Raw genomic sequence first — 19,719 nt, 5'->3', positions numbered from 1 at the left:
CTGAGTAACACTAACCCCACCAACACTTTGGGGTTATCTTAAGTGGTCCGGAAGGGTAGCATGATCCTAATCTACATGTGGCTACCGTCTAATGATCATGATATTACAATCCCGGTAAATAGTATAACGCAAAAACAAAGGGGAATGTAGTTAAGACGTACGAAACTGTTCTCCCAGTACGGTCAACCACCTCATGATGGCGTCCGCAAAATTAACGAAAGGATAATTTCAATTTCATCATTTGGAACTCTTGGTTTGATTGATTCTGGTTTGATTGATTCGATGTGGGCAGCAACCCTCTATCAAGGAAATCATAATAGTAAATACACGCGCGGGAATATCGTATCACTTGATCTATATATACTCCGTATGCAGGCGCTGCTGGAATGTTGCTACATGGAATTCAAATTTCACAATTGAGAAGCTGAAATTATCTCGTTTATCGTTAAGTTTTGTTTTTAAAAAGTATAATCACAAAAATACTGAAATCCTCACTTGGTACAAACATTTCCCAATGTAGAAAATGGTGGATTTCACGCAACCCTCATTGTCAATTTCTAGATGTAGGTCCAGAAATGAGGCAGGCTTTGTTTAACCCCGCCACATTATTTATGTATGTGCCTGTCCCAAGTCAGGAGCCTGTAATTCAGTGGTTGTCGTTTGTTTATGTGTTACATATTTGTTTTTCGTTCATTGTTTTTACATAAATAAGGCCGTTAGTTTTCTCGCTTGAATTGTTTTACATTGTCTTATCGGGGCTTTTTATAGCTGACTATATGCGGTATGGGATTTTCTCATTGCTGAAGGCCGTACGCTTACCTATAGTTGTTAATGTTTGTGTCATTTTGGTCTTTTGTGGATAGTTGTCTCATTGGCAATCATACCACATCTTCTTTTTTTTTATATTTACCGATCTGTAGTTTGATGGGATAAAAAACAATTGCATGCATTATTGAATTAAAGTAATGAATTAAATTGCAATTACTTTTTTTGAAGTAATTTATTGAATTACACATTACATGTAAATTGTATCATCAAGTGAAAATATCAATCAATCATTTTGAAAAACACGATATAGTCTCAAAGATTGTATCATATGCAGTATCTGTTTCATGTATTGAATTTAAATATGCATGTAAAAGATCTGTTCAGTAAGAACTTTACGTTTAAACATTATGGAGTTTAAGCCTGAACCAAGTCAGGAATATGACAGTGCTTGTCCATTCGTTTTTAATGTGTTTTGTTATTTGATTTTGCCATGTGATTATGGTCTTTCCGAATTGATTTTCCTTTAAGTTCAGTACTAAATTCAGTATTTTGTGATACTACTTTTTTTTAACCTTCTATACTTTTTTTTAACTTATTGTTAACAGTTTACTTAATTGTATAAAAATATATTTCTTTCCTGATAATATGATGAACATAGAGCATAATGTATGAACAAGTGTCAACATGGTGAAATAAATGACTGTAAAACAAACTTATTGGTGTTTGTTTTGACAATGTTCAATTATTTGTTAATTTCTCATGACAAGGTACTGTACCTATTGAGTGTTTGACAACAGGCACATTTTTACATTTATGCTTTTCAAATGTTTATCTTGTAATGTAAGAAAATATGTGAAATAAAGAAAAAACAGATATACAGTGTAGTGTTACTGATTAAGACTTGTATTTGGTCATATTTATAAAAATTCAATTCTGCCTTAGTTTAATAAACATGATAAACAACAATCTATTTAAAATAATAATATTTGAAAAAAGTAATGCACTGAAACGCATAAAATAAAATAACATTTCTGCTGAAGTAAAACAAACATTGCTGCATTACACAATACATGTATTTACTTGGAGAAAGTTAATACATTACCGTGTATTACAAATACAATTTTACTCCATGTACTGTACCTATTGAGCGTTTGACAACAGGCATACTTTCACATTATGTTTTTAAAATGTTAATCTTTCAATACTGGAAAATATATGAAATGAAAAAAACTGATATACAGTGTAGTGTTATTGATTTAGAATTGTAATTTGGTCATATTTAGAACGACTTACTGTAATCAATAAAACTTAAATTCTGCTTTTGTTAAATAAACAACAATCTATTTTTAGATAATAATATTTGAAAAATTATGTACAATCTGTTATGTTCTGAAGTTACTTTTAGTTGTGTGTTATATAACTTATGTACAATCTGTTATGTTCTAAAGTTACTTGTAGTTGTGTGTTTAATACTGTTTATGTACAATCTTGCGTGTTTTAAGTAGTCCGTTTCTGTGTGTGTTACATTGTAGTGTTGTGTCGTTGTTCTCCTCTTATATTTATGCTTTTACCTCAGTTTTAGTTTGTTACCCCGATTTTGTTTTTTGTCCATGGATTTATGAGTTTGAACATCGGTATACTACTGTTGCCTTTATTTATATAGTTGTGTTTTAATACTAGTATGTACAAGTTGCCATATTCTAAAGTAACTTTTTGTAGTTTTTAGTTTATAATTGATATGAACACATTGCATTAATTTTGAATAAACTTGGAGCTGCGTGTTTCATAGATTTGATTTACAACCTATCTTGTTACTTGAAGTTGTGTGTTTTATACTGTTTTACTGTTGTTTTTTTTTAAGTAACTTTTAGTTTAATACTGTTTTACGATGCTTTATTTTGAATTCACTTGTAGTTTTATACTTTTTTACTGTGATTTATTTAGAAGTAACTTGTAGTTTTAAACTGTTTTACTGTGGTTTATTTTGACGTAACATGTAGTTTTATACTGTTTTACTGTGGTTTATTTATAAGTAACTTGTAGTTTTATACTGTGCTTCATTTAGAAGTAACTTGTAGTTTTATACTGTTTCACTGTGGTCCATTTAAAAGTAACTTGTAGTTTTATACTATTTTACTGTGCTTCATTTAGAAGTAACTTGTAGTTTTATACTGGTTTACTGTGCTTTATTTTGAAGTTATGTGTAGTTTTATACTGTGTTACTGTGCTTTATTTTGAGGTAACTTGTAGATTTATACTGTTTTACTGTGTTTTATTTTAAAGTAACGTTTAGTTTCATACTGTTATACTGTGATTTATTTTTAAGTAACTTGTAGTTTATACTGCTTAACTGTGCTTTATTTAGAAGTAACTTGTAGTTTTAAGCTGTTTTACTGTGCTTTATTTTGAAGCTATGTGTAGTTTTATACTGTTTTACTGTGCTTTATTTTGAAGCTATGTGTAATTTTATACTGTTTTACTGTGTTTTATTTTGAAGTAACGTGTAGATTCATACTGTTATACTGTGATTTATTTAGAAGTAACGTGTAGTTTTATACTGTTTTACTGTGCTTTAATTTGAAGCAACTTAGGAGATAACTGTATTGTATTAAGCTTGGCCTTCGTAAAACGTAGATTTTACTGTCACAAATTGAGTTTACCTAGCGACGGCCAAGCTTAAAATACAATACAGTTATCTCCATTCTAATGCCACATATTAACATAATTTCAATTCAATAAATAGTTTGGCTTAAAAATACCATAAATGAAAAAGGCCGCGAAACTGTTGCAAAAAATAATGTGACGTCATATATATACTACCGATGTCAAACATAAAAACTAGACATATGTTTACTTCTCGTACGCTTCTGAATAGTTGCAATATTGACAAAAAGAAGATTTTGAGGCACAAAATGTTACTTTCTTGTTTATTTTTTGAGAAATTACATACCAAAAAAATAAACTGTTAACACAGAGATATGTCTCGCCTTTTTGTACTTTTGATAATGCAAATGTTGAAATTAAAATAGCAATACTTTAACATGTAAGTTATGCAAATATTCAAAGTCAATGCACCATGACTGAAGTACATGGCAAAATAATCTCAATGGAAATGAGATGTGCCAATGCTAGTACAACTGCATACCAAATATCATAGAAGTCGTTTCCTTTCAACAAACCTTAACACAAACATTGGCTTGTATTCTATGTAAACGTTTCAAAGTCAATGAACCATTATAAGGGGGTGGGCTATATAATCTCCATGAAAATGAGACTTGCAAATGCCAATAAATTTGCATACCAAATATCATTGACTTAACATTAGCGGTTCATCTTAAACTGATCTAATCACAAACTTATATATGTAAACTACGAAAAAGTTTCAAGTCAATAGACCATGACTGAGGGGTCGGGACCAATTATTCTCCATGGAAATGAGATGTGTTAATGCTTATTCAATTGCATACCAATTAACATTGGCCTACCACTAATTGTTCCCCTTGAACTGATCTTATCACAAACTAATACATGTAAACTAAGCAAAAGTGTCCAAGTCAATAGATAAAGGCAACAGTAGTATACCGCTGTTCAAAACTCATAAATCCATGGACAAAAAACAAAATCGGGGTAACAAACTAAAACCGAGGGAAACGCATTAAATATAAGAGGAGAACAACGACACAACACTAAAATGTAACACACACAGAAACGGATCAAGCATCAGACAAAATCCCACGAGAATAACAAATATAACATCATAGACCATTGCTGCGGGGGCGGGACCAAATATTATCAATGGAAACGAAATATGCCAATGCTTATACAACTGCATACCAAATATCATTGACTTACCACTAGTGGTTCCCTTTGAACTGACCTAATCACAAACTAATACATGTAAATTAAGCAAAAGTTTCAAAGTCAATATACTATGACTGAGGGGGCAGGGCTAAATAATTTCCATGGAAATGAGATGTGCCAGTGCTTATAAAACTGCATACCACATATCATTGACCAACTACTAGTGGTTCACCTCATTCAAACAAGACCTAATCACATACTAATACATTGTTGACGCCGACGCCTCCGGAAACAGCATGCATATGTCTCGCTTTTTGACTCCGTCAAGGCGAGACAGAAATCAAAATTCACAATGGTGGCTTTCTTAGTTACAGACTGGTAGAACATGGAATCTAACCCTTGAAAATATTTGTCAATGTCCAATGAAAATTATCGTTACAAATGAATTGCATTAGAATCGTAGTTTCCAACTGTTATACTGTGCTTTATTTTGAAGTAATTTACGAACAATCTGCCATATTTTGAAGTAAATATTTTGTGTGTTTTATATTGTTTATGTACAATATCCTGTATTTCGAAGTAAATATTTTGTGTGGTTTTTATAGTTTATGTACAATATCCTGTATTTTGAAGTAAATATTTTGTGTGTTTTTATATTGTTTATGTACAATATCCTGTATTTTGAGGTAAATGTTTTGTCAGTTTTATATTGTTTATGTACAATATCCTGTATTTTGAAGTAAATATTTTGTGTGGTTTTTATAGTTTATGTACAATATCCTGTATCATGAAGTCAATATTTTTTGTGTGTTTTGTATTGTTTATGTACAATATCCTGTACTTCGAAGTAAATATTTTGTGTGTTTTATGTTGTATATGTATAAATTTCTTGTATTTGAAGTAACTTGTAGTTTTACACTGTTTCATTGTGCTCTATTTTTAAGTAACTTGTAGTGTTGTGTCTTTTATTGTACATGTACCATAAGACGACGCATTTTAAAATGATTTTTCTATGAAGTATTAAATTAAATTAGTTTTGAATGTGACTAATTCACTTACACCTCGATAATCAATGTATGCACCATTCTGTAGGCTTAATTTTAAGGCTTCTATATTTCCAACTCTAGCAGCTGTAACAAGTTGCTGTAAGTAAAACATAGATAGTACATTTAATCTTGATAATCAATGTCTGCACCATTCTGTAGACATAATTTTAAGGCTTCAATATCTCCATCCCCCACAGTTGAAATAAGTTTCTGTAAGTAAAACATAGATTTTACATTTAATAAATTGTATTAAATAATTGCTGTTAAATTAGGTAATAATTATGTCTTCTTCTGTATAGCAATGACTACTTAAATCAGTAGTATCCTTCCTTCATGTTATGAACGTTTAATTATATTTCCATAGTTTTGTTTAGCCGAAAATATTGTTCCCGGCAAAATTGACAGTTTCCTATTTTGCGTTATGACATTTCGCCAACATGTGGCATTCGGGAAACATCATTGGTTTTTCAGTTGTTATTAATCCTACATTTCATTAGTAACTGCATCTTACCTGCTTTATATTCCTAAATCGGTGTGAAGTCGGATGAAATTGTTCATTCCTTCAATATAATTCTATGTTTACATTCTCGATAACTTTAATAATAACATTTAACCTTGACCGGCAACGGACTATATTCTTTCACGCAATGCTAAGGCGTGCTAAGAACTATAAAAAAACTATTTTATTAGGCACGCAATTGTTAAGTACATACATTGTTTCTGTCCATATTTTATGATATTTGATTACACAAAAAAAAAACTGAACATAAAAAAAGACACTTCAACAAAAGCTGAAAGAAATAGATAGCACAGTTGGTGAATATAAATTAGATTATAGTATATATATAAGTAATTTTAAATCCAACAAGGATACATTCTAATCCAAGTTGAAATAAAATAATTATTAAGTTTAAAAGATATCAACAAGGATAAAGTTTAATCCAAGTTGAAAAGGAAAAATATATTAGTTAGTCAGAATCTATATCAACAAGGATAAATTCTAATCCAAGTTGAAAAGGTTATAAATTAAAATTCAACAAGAATAAATTCTAATCCAAGTTGAAAAGGTTATAAATTAAAATTCAACAAGGATAAATTCTAATCCAAGTTGAAAAGTGATAATATAGTTAGTTAGAATATAGTTGAAAATAGTTAAGGGTACAATTCAACAAAGATAAATTTTAATCTAAGTTTAAAGTTTAAATATAGTAAAAGTAAATACCATATTCTAATATGACGTGCTTCTTTAGCTTTGTAAACAACACTGTGATAAAATTCTCGATAAAATATACTTAGCGCAGACTCAGAGATATGCATAATAATGGTTGTTACAATATACTTCCCACGTAAATCTACATGTATTGGAACCTATTTGCAGATCCGTTGCCGATTTTATTGTTTTAAAAGGTGCAATTAAAAAAGACAAAATAACTTTTATTCTTATTCGTATGCATAATAAAAAGAAGCAATGCACAAGAGCTCGGAGAAATCAACAAAACAAAAATTAAATAAAATTCCGCGAAAGTCTATTAATCTCTTTAGTGCCGATTTAAGTCATTTCAAAACATGACGTCATACAAATGAAACCGCTAATCTTGAAAGTTTTCTGTTACGTGAACGATCGGAATTCGTATGATATTGTATTAAAACTGATTTTTTGAGGTAGGTTTTGTTTTATTTTCTATTCTATTGCATTATTGGCATATCTACCCATTTCAGCAAGTCAACGTATGGCGGCTCCTTAGTTACAAAATGTCAACTTTTGATTTGACGGAAGCTTACGAGAAAAACATGTAAATTAAAAATGGCAAATGTTGGGTTTGAGAACTTAAAGAATTAAAAAGTTTTTTTTTCTAGCAGTTATTCTCGAAATACAACAAATGGAAGTTTTTAGGTTTATTCTCGAAATAACCTACGCAAGTTACATATTTATAAAGATATTTGAGCTTTATCTTACAGGGAGTAAACAAGAACAGCCACATACACAGCATACCCACCCTCGCTTCAGTTTTTTTTAATGACCGTATTTGTCCTATTAGAATCGAAATAATTCAACCAGGATAAATTTTAATCCAAGTTGAGTTTAAATTTAGGAATCTATTTTTAACAAGGATAAATCTGAATCCAAGTTAAGTATTAGACTATAATTTTTCAAAAGGGTCCAGTTTTGAAAACTATAGTCTATTTCAAAGTTGTAAACTAAAATCTATTTCAAAAGCTTCTTTTTTACAACAAGGATGAAATTTATCCTGCTGAACTTACTTTAAATAAAGCTAATACTAACAATGACCACTGCCCTGTCCTCGATCTTGATATCTATATCACTAACGGAAAGCTGAATACTAAAATTTATGATAAAAGGGATGATTTTTCATTTCCTATCGTTAATTATCCGTTTTTAGATGGTGACGTTCCCTTGTCACAATCTTACGGTGTTTATATTTCTCAACTTGTACGATTCGCTCGTGTATGTAACAATGTTTTAGATTTTAACGAGAGAAATTTATGTATTACTGAAAAATTATTACACCAGGGTTTTCGATATCACAAACTAGTCAAAACATTTACTAAATTTTATCATCGGTATAAAGACATCATTCGTAAATATAGCTCAACATGCAGACTTTTTATACGTTCAGGTATTTCACATCCAATTGTTTATGGAAATATTCTTTATAAAGCACAAAGGTGTCAGTATTCACCTCATAAACTTACAAAACCTTTGAATAGACTTAAGAAGGGATATAATTACGATACTGTTGTCAAGTCATTAAAGATTGCATATTTTGGCGTTAATATTGAGTCACTGATAAGGTCTTTGCGTCGGAACTAAACACATTTATTCTAAAAACAGTTGTTGGCATGACACGGGTTATGTTCTTTTCATATATGTTATGATGGTATGATACTAAACCCCTTACGGGAAGGATTGTGCCTGATGTTCATATGATGAAATCATAATCTTTCAGTCAGTTTAATTGAAGTCTGGAGCTGGCATGTCAGTTAACTGCTAGTAGTCTGTTGTTATTTATGTATTATTGTCATTTTGTTTATTTTCTTTGGTTACATCTTCTGACATCAGACTCGGACTTCTCTTGAACTGAATTTTAATGTGCGTATTGTTATGCGTTTACTTTTCTACATTGGTTAGAGGTATAGGGGGAGGGTTGAGATCTCACAAACATGTTTAACCCCGCCGCATTTTGGCGCCTGTCCCAAGTCAGGAGCCTCTGGCCTTTGTTAGTCTTGTATTATTTTAATTTTAGTTTCTTGTGTACAATTTGGAAATTAGTATGGCGTTCATTATCACTGAACTAGTATATATTTGTTTAGGGGCCAGTTGAAGGACGCCTCCGGGTGCGGAAATTTCTCGCTACATTGAAGACCTGTTGGTGACCTTCTGCTGTTGTTTTTTATTTGGTCGGGTTGTTGTCTCTTTGACACATTCCCCATTTCCATTCTCAATTTTAAGATTAACAAGGATAAAGTTTAATCCAAGTTGATTAGTAAATTGAAACTCTTGATTCCATTTGGCAATTTAAAGTAAAAATGTATAATTTAAGAGACAGATCTCGTATACCACAGGGGTCCAATTCACTTAGTAGGGGAATGACCACATTAGCTGGTCCAATCATTCCCACTTGGTCTGTTGCATCTACAAATATTGATACCTGCTCATTTGGGGATGTCACGTCTCATAATTATTTAGCCTCAAACCAGGCTATTTGTTTAAACCAGGGGGAAATAAAAAGTCATATGAGAGTGATGAAATGGTAAAGATGAGACAAGAGTTGGAGGCATTAAGAAATGAAAAACTTCAGAAATCATATGAGAGTGAAGAAATGGTAAAGATGAAACAAGAGTTAGAGGCATTAAGAAATGAAAAGCTTCAGATGAAGAACATGAATACTCAACATTTCACTCAGATTAAATCTGACCCTGTTATCAGTAGTCAAAATAGTTATGCAGAGACCCAGCAACGTTCAACAAACTCCTGCAATAATATAAGATTGCCAGAGACCCAAAAACGTTCCACAAACTCCTGCAATAGTATAACATTGCCAGAGACCCAGCAACGTCCAACCTACTATAATAACACAACCTTGCCAGACACCCAGCAACGTTCTACACATACATATATGGATACAACATTGTCAGAGACCCAGCAACAACCATCATATGCCTATGCAAATACGACAAAACCTGAGATCCAGCATCGTCCAAACTATTCTTGTACGAGTACAATCATGCCTGAAATCCAGCAACATCCAGACAATTCCTCAGTACCAAACTGGTTACCTAGGCAACAGTATGGCAGACCACAGCAACAGAACCATAATTATGAAAACTCCAAGATAGACAATGGGAGAAGAAACAGAGTGCCATTCTACAACGGCAGAGATCCTTGGAATGCCTATTTTATGCGATTCGAGTTGATTGCAGAGATCAACAGATGGGATACTGATACTGAAGCCATTCAATTAGTAACAGCACTTAAAGATGAGGCAATGGTTTATGCTTCCTACCTCTCACCGGAGACCGAAAGATCTTTCTTTGGGCTATGTGCAGCTATGTCGAATAGATTTGGTGACCATGGATGTCCAGAGACGTATAGACAAGAGTTGCACACATTAAGAAAACAGGGCAAAGAAAATATTCATGAATATGCATCCAGAGTAGAAATGCTAGTCAGAAGGTCATTTCCTACTATTGACGCAGCCACTCACAGTACATTGAGTGTAGAGTACATGTTAAGGGGATTAACTGACCAGAGCATTGCCATAGAATTACTGACAAAGAGGATTACCAGTATGACTGAAGCTATTCACCAGGTCACTTTATATGAAACGTATAAAAGAGGAAATAGAGACAGAAACATCCGTCAACTTAATACGCCAGAAACTGTTGATGTAGAGGAAAGAGAAGATGATATTGAAATAAGGAAAGTTGGTGGAAAAAGATATGTTACTGAGGAGAGGCTTACACAATTTGAAAGAGGGATCACTCAGTCAGTAGGGGAGATAATTCAGAAAGAAATGACAAAATTTAACAAACCTAATGTTAACCAAAGTTATAGGCAAAACCAACAGTATAACAAAGACAGCAGAACAAAAACAAGAATCACAAGATGTTTTAACTGCAATGAAGAAGGGCACTACATCAAAGACTGTAAAAAAACAAGAAAAAGTAAAAGCAGTACAGAAAACAGAGATTTTACCAACAGCAGTGAGGCACAAGAGGATTTTTTAAACTAATAAGGGCTGAGACTGTCGACCAAGTTTCAGCCATTGATAAAATTATTGAAGTTAAGGATATAACTACCAGGAATGGACCATGTGGAGATGAATTAGACGCATTGAATCATGATCTGAGCTTGAATTTGTTGTTTGATGGATTTGATGAATTAAAGAAGAGTACACCTAGTGATGTCATTGGCAGTGCTGAACCGAGTCAGGCAATAGGGAAAAATATCGTCATTGATCGGGTGAGGGCAGCTACCATTACTGTTCCTTTGGTCATTAACAAGGTTGAAACCAAGGCAGTTATTGACACTGGAGCGGAGGTGACAGTTTTGAGTGAGGAACTGTATTCTAAAATTCCAAAAGACATACGACCAGAACTGAAGAAGGCAACAAGGAATTTAGTGGTTGCAGAGGCTGGGAAGCATATGACAACAAGGGAATAGCACAGATAGAGATGAAACTAGGAAATGAGATTTTCACATGGCCCATGCATGTAGCCCCAATTGGAGATAACGTATTGTTAGGATGTGACCTGATTGATGAAAAGGACATGACTATCAACTGCAAGAGGGGACTCCAATTAAATGGAGAATGGATACAATGCCAAACCACAAGACAAATAGATGGTATAGCTAGAGTAAGGATAAAAGAAGCAATTACCATACCAGCCAATTCTGAGATAATTATTGCTGGAGAGGGATATGACATAGAAGAATTGTCAAGCCAGTATTCTATACTTGAACCAGTTGTGGAAGATAGTAGAAAAAATATGGTAGCAAGGACATTAGTCGATGCTCACAGTTGTAAAGTACCTGTAAGATTAATCAACCTTGATGAACACCCTGTCAAATTGAGAAAAAATTATCTGCTAGGGGAGCTTCATTCTGTTTAAGATATATCAGAAGTCATTGACCTTGAAGAAAAGAAGATAAACCGATATGGTACATCAACAGTGAGTTGCAGTATACATAGTAAAAACAGTCTTTACACTTCATATAATATTTAGAGAGAAAGAAAAACTAAATGGAATTTATGCATTTTAAATTATCAAGATAAACAAAAATTGGTAACATTTAAAAAATACTTTTTAATAGAATAATGGACTAGATTTGGCATATCCCTGATTTTTCTTTCTGGTAGTGCTTTGGAAACTTTGACTTTTTTCCTTTTGAAGACAGTAGTTTTTCATTTACTAAGTCCTTTAATTGCCCATAAGTACTTTCTCATCCTTTTTTTTATATCAGATAGTAGAAATCTCTCTATTAACTTACTAAGAAAATGAGAAAATTATATAAATGTTTGTAGACTGAATAAATGTAGATGTGGATTATAATAAAGTAATGAGACTGTAACCTAACAAGAAAAACAAACTTTTGGATTAAAATGGTGTATTGTATCAGTTGGCACTTTATATCATAAAATAGAAATGTCTTATTAAACTTACATGTACTTAACAAAGGCAAGGGAGAGAACTTCTGTATTGTTTTTTTTTTATTTTGAAAAATTGTCCAATATTTTTACTAATACTTCTATAGACTAAAGGGTTACATATTAGATATTGTAAACAAGGATTCTGAAGGTATTACATAAATAATACACTGTCTTCTACTGGAAAGAATTTTACAGAGTATACACTCATACTTACAAAAATATTCGATAAATGTCTTACCGAACTCAATTCTGATTCAAATGTTTTTTGTGTAACTAAACTGCCACTCAGTATTGTATAATAATAAGCAGAGCACTCCCATGTAAGTAACTGACACCCTAACCTCAGAGGTTATATTTCAAGTTACTAGGAAATCTGCATGTGTGCAAGTGTCACACGTGTAATTAGTGGAGAAGTCAAATGTTTTGAGTGCACCTGTCTTTGTCCCAGTTATGTATTTAATTTTTTTATTTTTAACGTAATAATATCTTTATTGCATATTTGCTGTAACAATTTACTAAGTTTACAGTTTGTAACTTAGTATCCCTCATGTTAGTTTACAGTTTTGTATTTTTTGTTTGATCTATGTTCTTTGAATAATAAGTTTTGTAGTTCACCTAGAATTCTACTACGGTAGTTTTTTTTTTATCTCAAATTACCACATACTTGTATCTAATTGTACAATATTCGGGAAGAAAACAAAATGTGACAAGGGGACTATTAATTAAGTAAATCTTACATCATTCCAATCCTCCATTATAGCCTAAAAATACAAAAGAAAAATTATATTCAATATATACGGTTCAGTTATTATTGAGGTATTATTGTTACTGCCAAATGTATTTATTGATTGTAAAATACTGACCTAATATTTTCAGATACTAATTTCATTCAAATAATAAATTAATAGCATTGAAACAGTCATTTATCTCAACTTTTCTGCACTATTAGAAGTTAATGAACTGCACTAAAAACCTTGAAGATCTGATCACATACCTAAATGAGGTACAAATGTATTCTACAAACAGGATGCAACTCTTTCCATCGAACACCAGAACATCTATTGCACTTTCTCAGGTCTAAGAATGTTAAAAGTTTTATTTACCAGCATTAAGACACATACAAAACAATATAAAATATCATATTGCAGCTTCTCCAAACACTGTCTATAATAAACTAGACCAGTCACATTAAATTCAATCATTTTTTGTATTCTGTATGTGCCTGTCCACAGCCAGGACCTATAACGTAGTGGATGTAGTTAGAAGCTGTGTATTCTACATACAGGGTGTGACTCTTTCCACAGACAGGACCTATAACGTAATGGATGTAGTTAGAAGCTGTGTACCATATTTGTTTTTCCTTCATTGTTGTAGTAGGCTGTTGGTTTTTTTTCTTTTAAAATGTTTCACATTTTATCATAGCAAGGCTTTTTATAGATGATTTAATGGTATGGGTTTTGCTCATTGTTGAAGGCTATTGGACGACCTGTAATTGTTTATATTTTTGTCCTATGGTCTAGGAATAATTGTATCATTGTTAATCATACCACATCTCCTTATTTTTATATGGTATGGATTTTGCTTATTGTTGACGGCTGATAGACGAATTGTAATTGTTTATACCTTTGTCCTATGGTCTAGGAATAATTGTATAATTGCTTATCATACCACACTTCCTTATTTTCATATCATATGGATTTTGCACATTGTTGAAGGCTGTTGGACAACCTGTTATTTATATCTTTGTCCTACATTTTCTTTGTAAAATGAATGTTGTATAATTTCAAACTATTGGTTAACAGAAAGGATTTGCACAGCAGAAACAAAAATTGCTAACATTCTACAAACAACATCTTCAAGCTGTTCATCAAATATAAAATCATTCCCTTCCATAGAAGCCAAGAAAAAGAAATGTTCATTGTACAATGAGTGTTGTATAATTTCAAACTATTAACCAATAGGAAGTGGCTGTATGGCAAATGTGAAAACAGGATGTGGCTGTATGACAGATATGAAAACAGGAAGTGGATGTAAGACAGATGCGATACCAGGAAGTAGCTGTATGACAGGTGTAAAAACAGGAAGTAGCTGTATGGCAGAAATGAAAATCATGAAGATCAACGTTAACGTAACCCAAATAATTCAGTCGTTATATTCCGCTGATCTATGAAGGCTACATTAACGTCTGAACGTCTTCCTCTATCAAGACCGACAATCGGAAAATTCACACCGCTATGCAATATGGGAATTTTGATTTAAATTGGCAGCTAAAGAAGAAGGAGTTCCGGATGTAAATTGATGTTAAATGATGTAAACTGATGTTATGTTAATTAATTATTATCGGATTTGTGTTAATTAAACACACGTGTTTGGTAAGACAATTACACGACAGTTGCGCAGACACATTATCTCTGATCGCCGGCGATTGGCTTTCTCTCACAGAGAGCAGGCCAATGATCATAAGGAGTTCAAGTCCTCTTGTGGGAGAAAATCGGACACGGAAAGGGCTTGAATTATTCGAGTTAAGATCAACGAGGCAGTCCTGATGAATTGATTTGTTTTGTTCTCTTACAAAACATATATTATACAATACATTCTAATAACATAAATACTGATAAATGTACCTCTGAAGTGAGTCTAATTTATAAGTAAGGTTGTGCCATCATCCTATGCATCTGTGAAAAATAACTATTAATCTGGTTACTTGTTTGAGCACGATATATATGTAACCTGTACACATCTCCTATATATTGACCTGAACACATCTCCTATATATTGACCTGTACACATCTCCTATATATTGACCTGTACATATCTCCTATATATTGACCTGAACACATCTCCTATATATTGACCTCTACACATCTCCTATATATTGACCTTTACACATCTCCTATATAATAACCTTTACACATCTCCATTCTTGCTTTGTTGGGTTGCTGTCTCATTGACATTTTTTTTTTCTTTAGCGCAAGTTCAATGCTTAAGTTCAACCTATCTATTTTTGAAGACAAATAACACTGTAATGATGTCTTGTGTCTTGTTTACATTAAAACATTTGTGTTATGTTATTTTGGATGTAAAAACTATAGGTTGATTATATCCCCTTATAGAGTTGGAACATTTTACGAGGGGGGGCAAGGGGTTTAACTGTTATGCTGATATGGGGCAATTCAATTCTTTGTTATCTGTTATTTTGAAAATATATTTGCTGTTAGCTGTTATTGTCTTATTCTTTGTTAGCTGTTATTGGGCTATTAGTTTTTTTGTTATCTGTTATTGTGATAATGTATTTGCTGTTAACTGTTATTGAAAATTGGAATGTTAGCATTTTTTTTTGACAGTCAATATTCGGTATAAATTGAAGATCATTGGACATTGGAGTCTACCACTACTAATATGTTTGTCCTGTATTCAGAGAAGGATTCCATTAACATTTACTCATCACAGAAGTGAGGTCCAGGACAATTCAAGTATATCTTATGATTATCCTTTGTAATAAATTCCATTTTTTTATGAATGTGTATTTAGAATTATCTTAATTTTTTGTATGAGAATAGTGTTCCTTGTTTCCCGTACGAACATATTAAGTTAAAACAATTCCTAATATGACAAAAAGGAAAACATATGGCCAGGAATATCTTACAAGGATCTCAATTAAGGACTAGGTCATAACAACCAGTTAACCTTTTATATAATATGGTACATAGACTCAGCTCTGTGATTCTTTTCAAAGCAGAACCAAATGCATTGTACAATGAAAGTTCCAACCATGTACTTGGTTCCGAAGCTGCACATAACTCATTAAAAACAAAGATTTCTTTCGTTTCAAGCCATTGTTTCCCTACTAAACTATGTATTCTACTTACTAGTACACTTGGTACAATCAAAAACCTCAACTGATAAAAAATTGTTCAAATAAGGCCTTTGAAAATAGTGGAATAATTGCTTTTGGAGTGTCAAAATTCGTTCGAAGTACTTGATAAATTGCCTGCTTATAATTGGTGCTTTTGATTTTGCTACCCTATATACCACTTTGCCTCATAGTCTTATTAAGAAAAATTCACACACCTCATTAAATGGTCATTTAGAAAAAGTCAGAATATTTTTTTACTCTTTTAGGTCATTTTTTGTATTAGCAACAAAGGGAGCTTCAGTCAATATATATAAACAATACACCAACGTTTCATAAGAACTGCTGAAAGCATTTTTGAGTTATTTTTGAAAACTAGAAAATACCACCTTTTTCTAATGAATAAAATCCCTTAACTCAATAACATAAAATCTAAAATTATTAAAAATCGAAAGGGAGTTTACAACAATAGATATAAACATTTCAGCAAAGTTTCATGAGAACTGCTGAAAACGTTTTTGTGTTAATGTCTGAAAACTGGAAAATCAGGCCTTTTTAATTAATAAAACCTGTTAACTCGGAAACGTAAAATCTAAAATTTATAAAAATTGAAAGTGACCTCATTTTAATAGATATAAACAATTCACCAAAATTCCTTGCTTTGTGAAAACATTTTCGAGATATTATCAGAAAACTGAAAAAAAAACACCAATTTTATTGAATAAAAACCCATTACCCAGAAACTTAAAATCTAAAATTTATAAAGAAAACAAAAAGGGAGCTCACGTAAATAGATATAAACAATTTCCCAAAGTTTAATGCAAATTGGTTAAAGAGTTTTTGAGTTAATGTCCGACATGTTGACAACAGACGGACAACATTATACCGTAATACGTTCCGTAAACGAGCGTATAAAAATATTATAATATATTGAGTAGTAATTTAAACACATTCTAGATACATAAATTAATACTAAAAACATAGTCATAGAAAATGGAATGCATTACAAAGGATTATATCCGTAATAAGAAATACTGATTTGTCAAAGACCGAATTATTTTAATATTTCATTTACTGTTATCTGTTTTTGTCCATTTTAATTCCTTGTTATCTGTTATGAGCCAAATCAATTTGCTGTTTTGCTGTTATAGGGACCCCCCTTGCCCCCCCCTCTTTTACATTTGAAACAAATTTCAATAGTAAATGATCCTATATAGTTCACATATAATATGCACTTACCTATAATAACTTGACTAGACAGGGATCACATTGACTGGACAAGGATCACATTGACTGGACAAGGATCACATTGACTGGACAAGGATCACATTGACTGGACAAGGATCACATTGACTGGACAAGTATCACATTGACTGGACAAGTATCACATTGACTGGACAAGGAGATCAAATTGACTGGACAAGGATCACATTGACTGGACAAGGATAAGGATCACATTGACTGGGCAAGTATCACATTGACTAGACAAGTATCACGTTGACTGGACAAGGATCACATTGACTTGACAAGGATCACATTGACTGGACAAGGGTCACATTGACTGGACAAGGATCTAAAAAATACAAATAATAGATGTTCAAACTAAAGAGAAGGCTAAAAAGAAAACACTAACAAACAACAGTACACAAGACACAAAATAAACAAGCATTCTGACATTATGGCATGGCATAAATAGTCCCCTACCGTTTAAAAAAATCATTGTACTGGAACAAAATGTTAACTTGATCTATAACTGGTCATGGTGTAAACTATATAACAAATATCAAGTCAATATCTTCAAGCATGACGACAAACAGTGTAGAAAACTGATTATTTAAGTAAATTTTCCAAGTCCAAGGACCATAACTCTGCAGGGGACTAATAAACAGCTGCGCCACGAACGCATGATACGTCCGTCGTCTTGTGAAAAAAAACATAAAAAAATGTTTTTGGAATAACACGGGGGTTGTCCAAGAAGTCTTGCGAAGTATATCCTGACTCATTCCTTATTCCTGCTCAATAGACGGGTCTTTCTAATTATCCTCTTTAGTATTGCACATGTCCGCACGAGGTCATCGATATCCGGTCGCCACTAAAGTCGTGAAAAATTGTAAACATAAGAGAAAGCACGCTATCTGAAAACACATAATTTTATTGTTGGTACAACCAAAAATGAATAATCTGAATCCACCAGGCTTAGATAAAATAACAACATGGGCAGACGATATGAGGGTATGGCCAAATGTTATGTACGAGTACAACTTTTAAATTTCGTCAAAAGCTGCCCATGGTCAAGAAATGAAGAATTTCAAAAGCCTGCAAAGTAATAGTTACTTTCAAACTGGATATGTCAGGGCTATTACGCACCATGTTTATACTCACAATACGTTTTTAATGAGGGCAGATGTCCGTTCTTCTCAAACAGTATCGAGAATTAACAGTGTATATATACATTCTACACAAGATGGCACAGTGAAAAATGGATGGTGTTCGTGTATGGCAGGCCGATGTCATGCGTGTAGTCATGTTGGGGCTCTTCTTTGGAAGTTGGAACATGCTGTGAGAAATAGTCTTACTGGGATTGCCTGCACTGATGAAAGTGCTCAATAGAATAAAGGGACCACAAGGAATGTGGAACCAAAGGCACTTTATAATATAACATTTAAGAAGCCGAAGGTTGGCGAATCTGTCATGGAAAATAATGAGGATTATGTGCCAAGCGTTCGTGACACTCCTCTATTTTCCCCAGATGCAGAATTTAAGGCAGCTATAAGGATTCACCTATATCCAAACTATTCGAAACAAAAGGAACAACTGTTTACAAAAGTTTTAATTGTACACCTATGTCAAATGTGATAATCCAAGAGGAGCATGGTGGACATACTTCTATTAGTTCATGTAGGAAATTTTATACCTTTTTCAATAAATAAATTGAACTTAATGACACAAAAAGGAAAACTTGGAACTTGGAACAAAAAGTTAAAGTAGCAGTGTTTTATGGTAAGATGCAAGGAAATTGCGCATAACTGCAAGCAGTGCAACTAAAGTGCCAATTAAAGACACAACTAATGCGACATCATTTATTAGGGAACATTTGCATCCCAAATTTACAGGAAACAAATACACGAGACATGGTACGCAGCAAGAAGCTGTGGCTAAAGAGCACATTAGGTCACTTGGAAATATTATTATAGATACCGGCATGTATGTCTCAGCTGAGGAACAGTGGCTTTCTAGTAGTGCAGATAGAATTTTAAAAGGTGACACATAACTTGAGTTTAAATGTCCAGTTCCAAAAACTCATCATAGATGCCAGGACCTCATAAGGAACATCCATGCTATGTTTGCTTTCATTCCATTCATTGGTTCTCTAGAAGAAGTTCAAAATGTAAACAATTAACGACGACGACGGACGACGACAACGACGGACCCCAAGTGATGAGAAAAGCTCACTTGGTCCTGCGAGCCAGGCGAACTAAAAATAATTTGTGTGGTGCTAACACTAACGTAGTTTAGTGGTTTTTAAGGGGATTCGTAAAAAAGTCTAAACCCCTAGGATAGATACGGGTAAAATGTG

General features: G+C 32.8%; 1 protein-coding gene across 1 annotated transcript in view; it reads right to left on the bottom strand.

Moving 5' to 3' along the window:
• LOC134691489 (uncharacterized) overlaps positions 1–19,719 on the bottom strand; it is a 386,460-nt gene that overhangs the window by 273,755 nt on the left and 92,986 nt on the right. The gene's annotated exons all lie outside the window — the stretch shown is intronic.

Source organism: Mytilus trossulus, chromosome 11 (assembly GCF_036588685.1).
Source record: "Mytilus trossulus isolate FHL-02 chromosome 11, PNRI_Mtr1.1.1.hap1, whole genome shotgun sequence".
Classification (NCBI taxonomy): domain Eukaryota; kingdom Metazoa; phylum Mollusca; class Bivalvia; order Mytilida; family Mytilidae; genus Mytilus; species Mytilus trossulus.
Note: the sequence above shows the minus strand (reverse complement) of the source record. Positions and strands in the feature narration are given on the sequence as shown.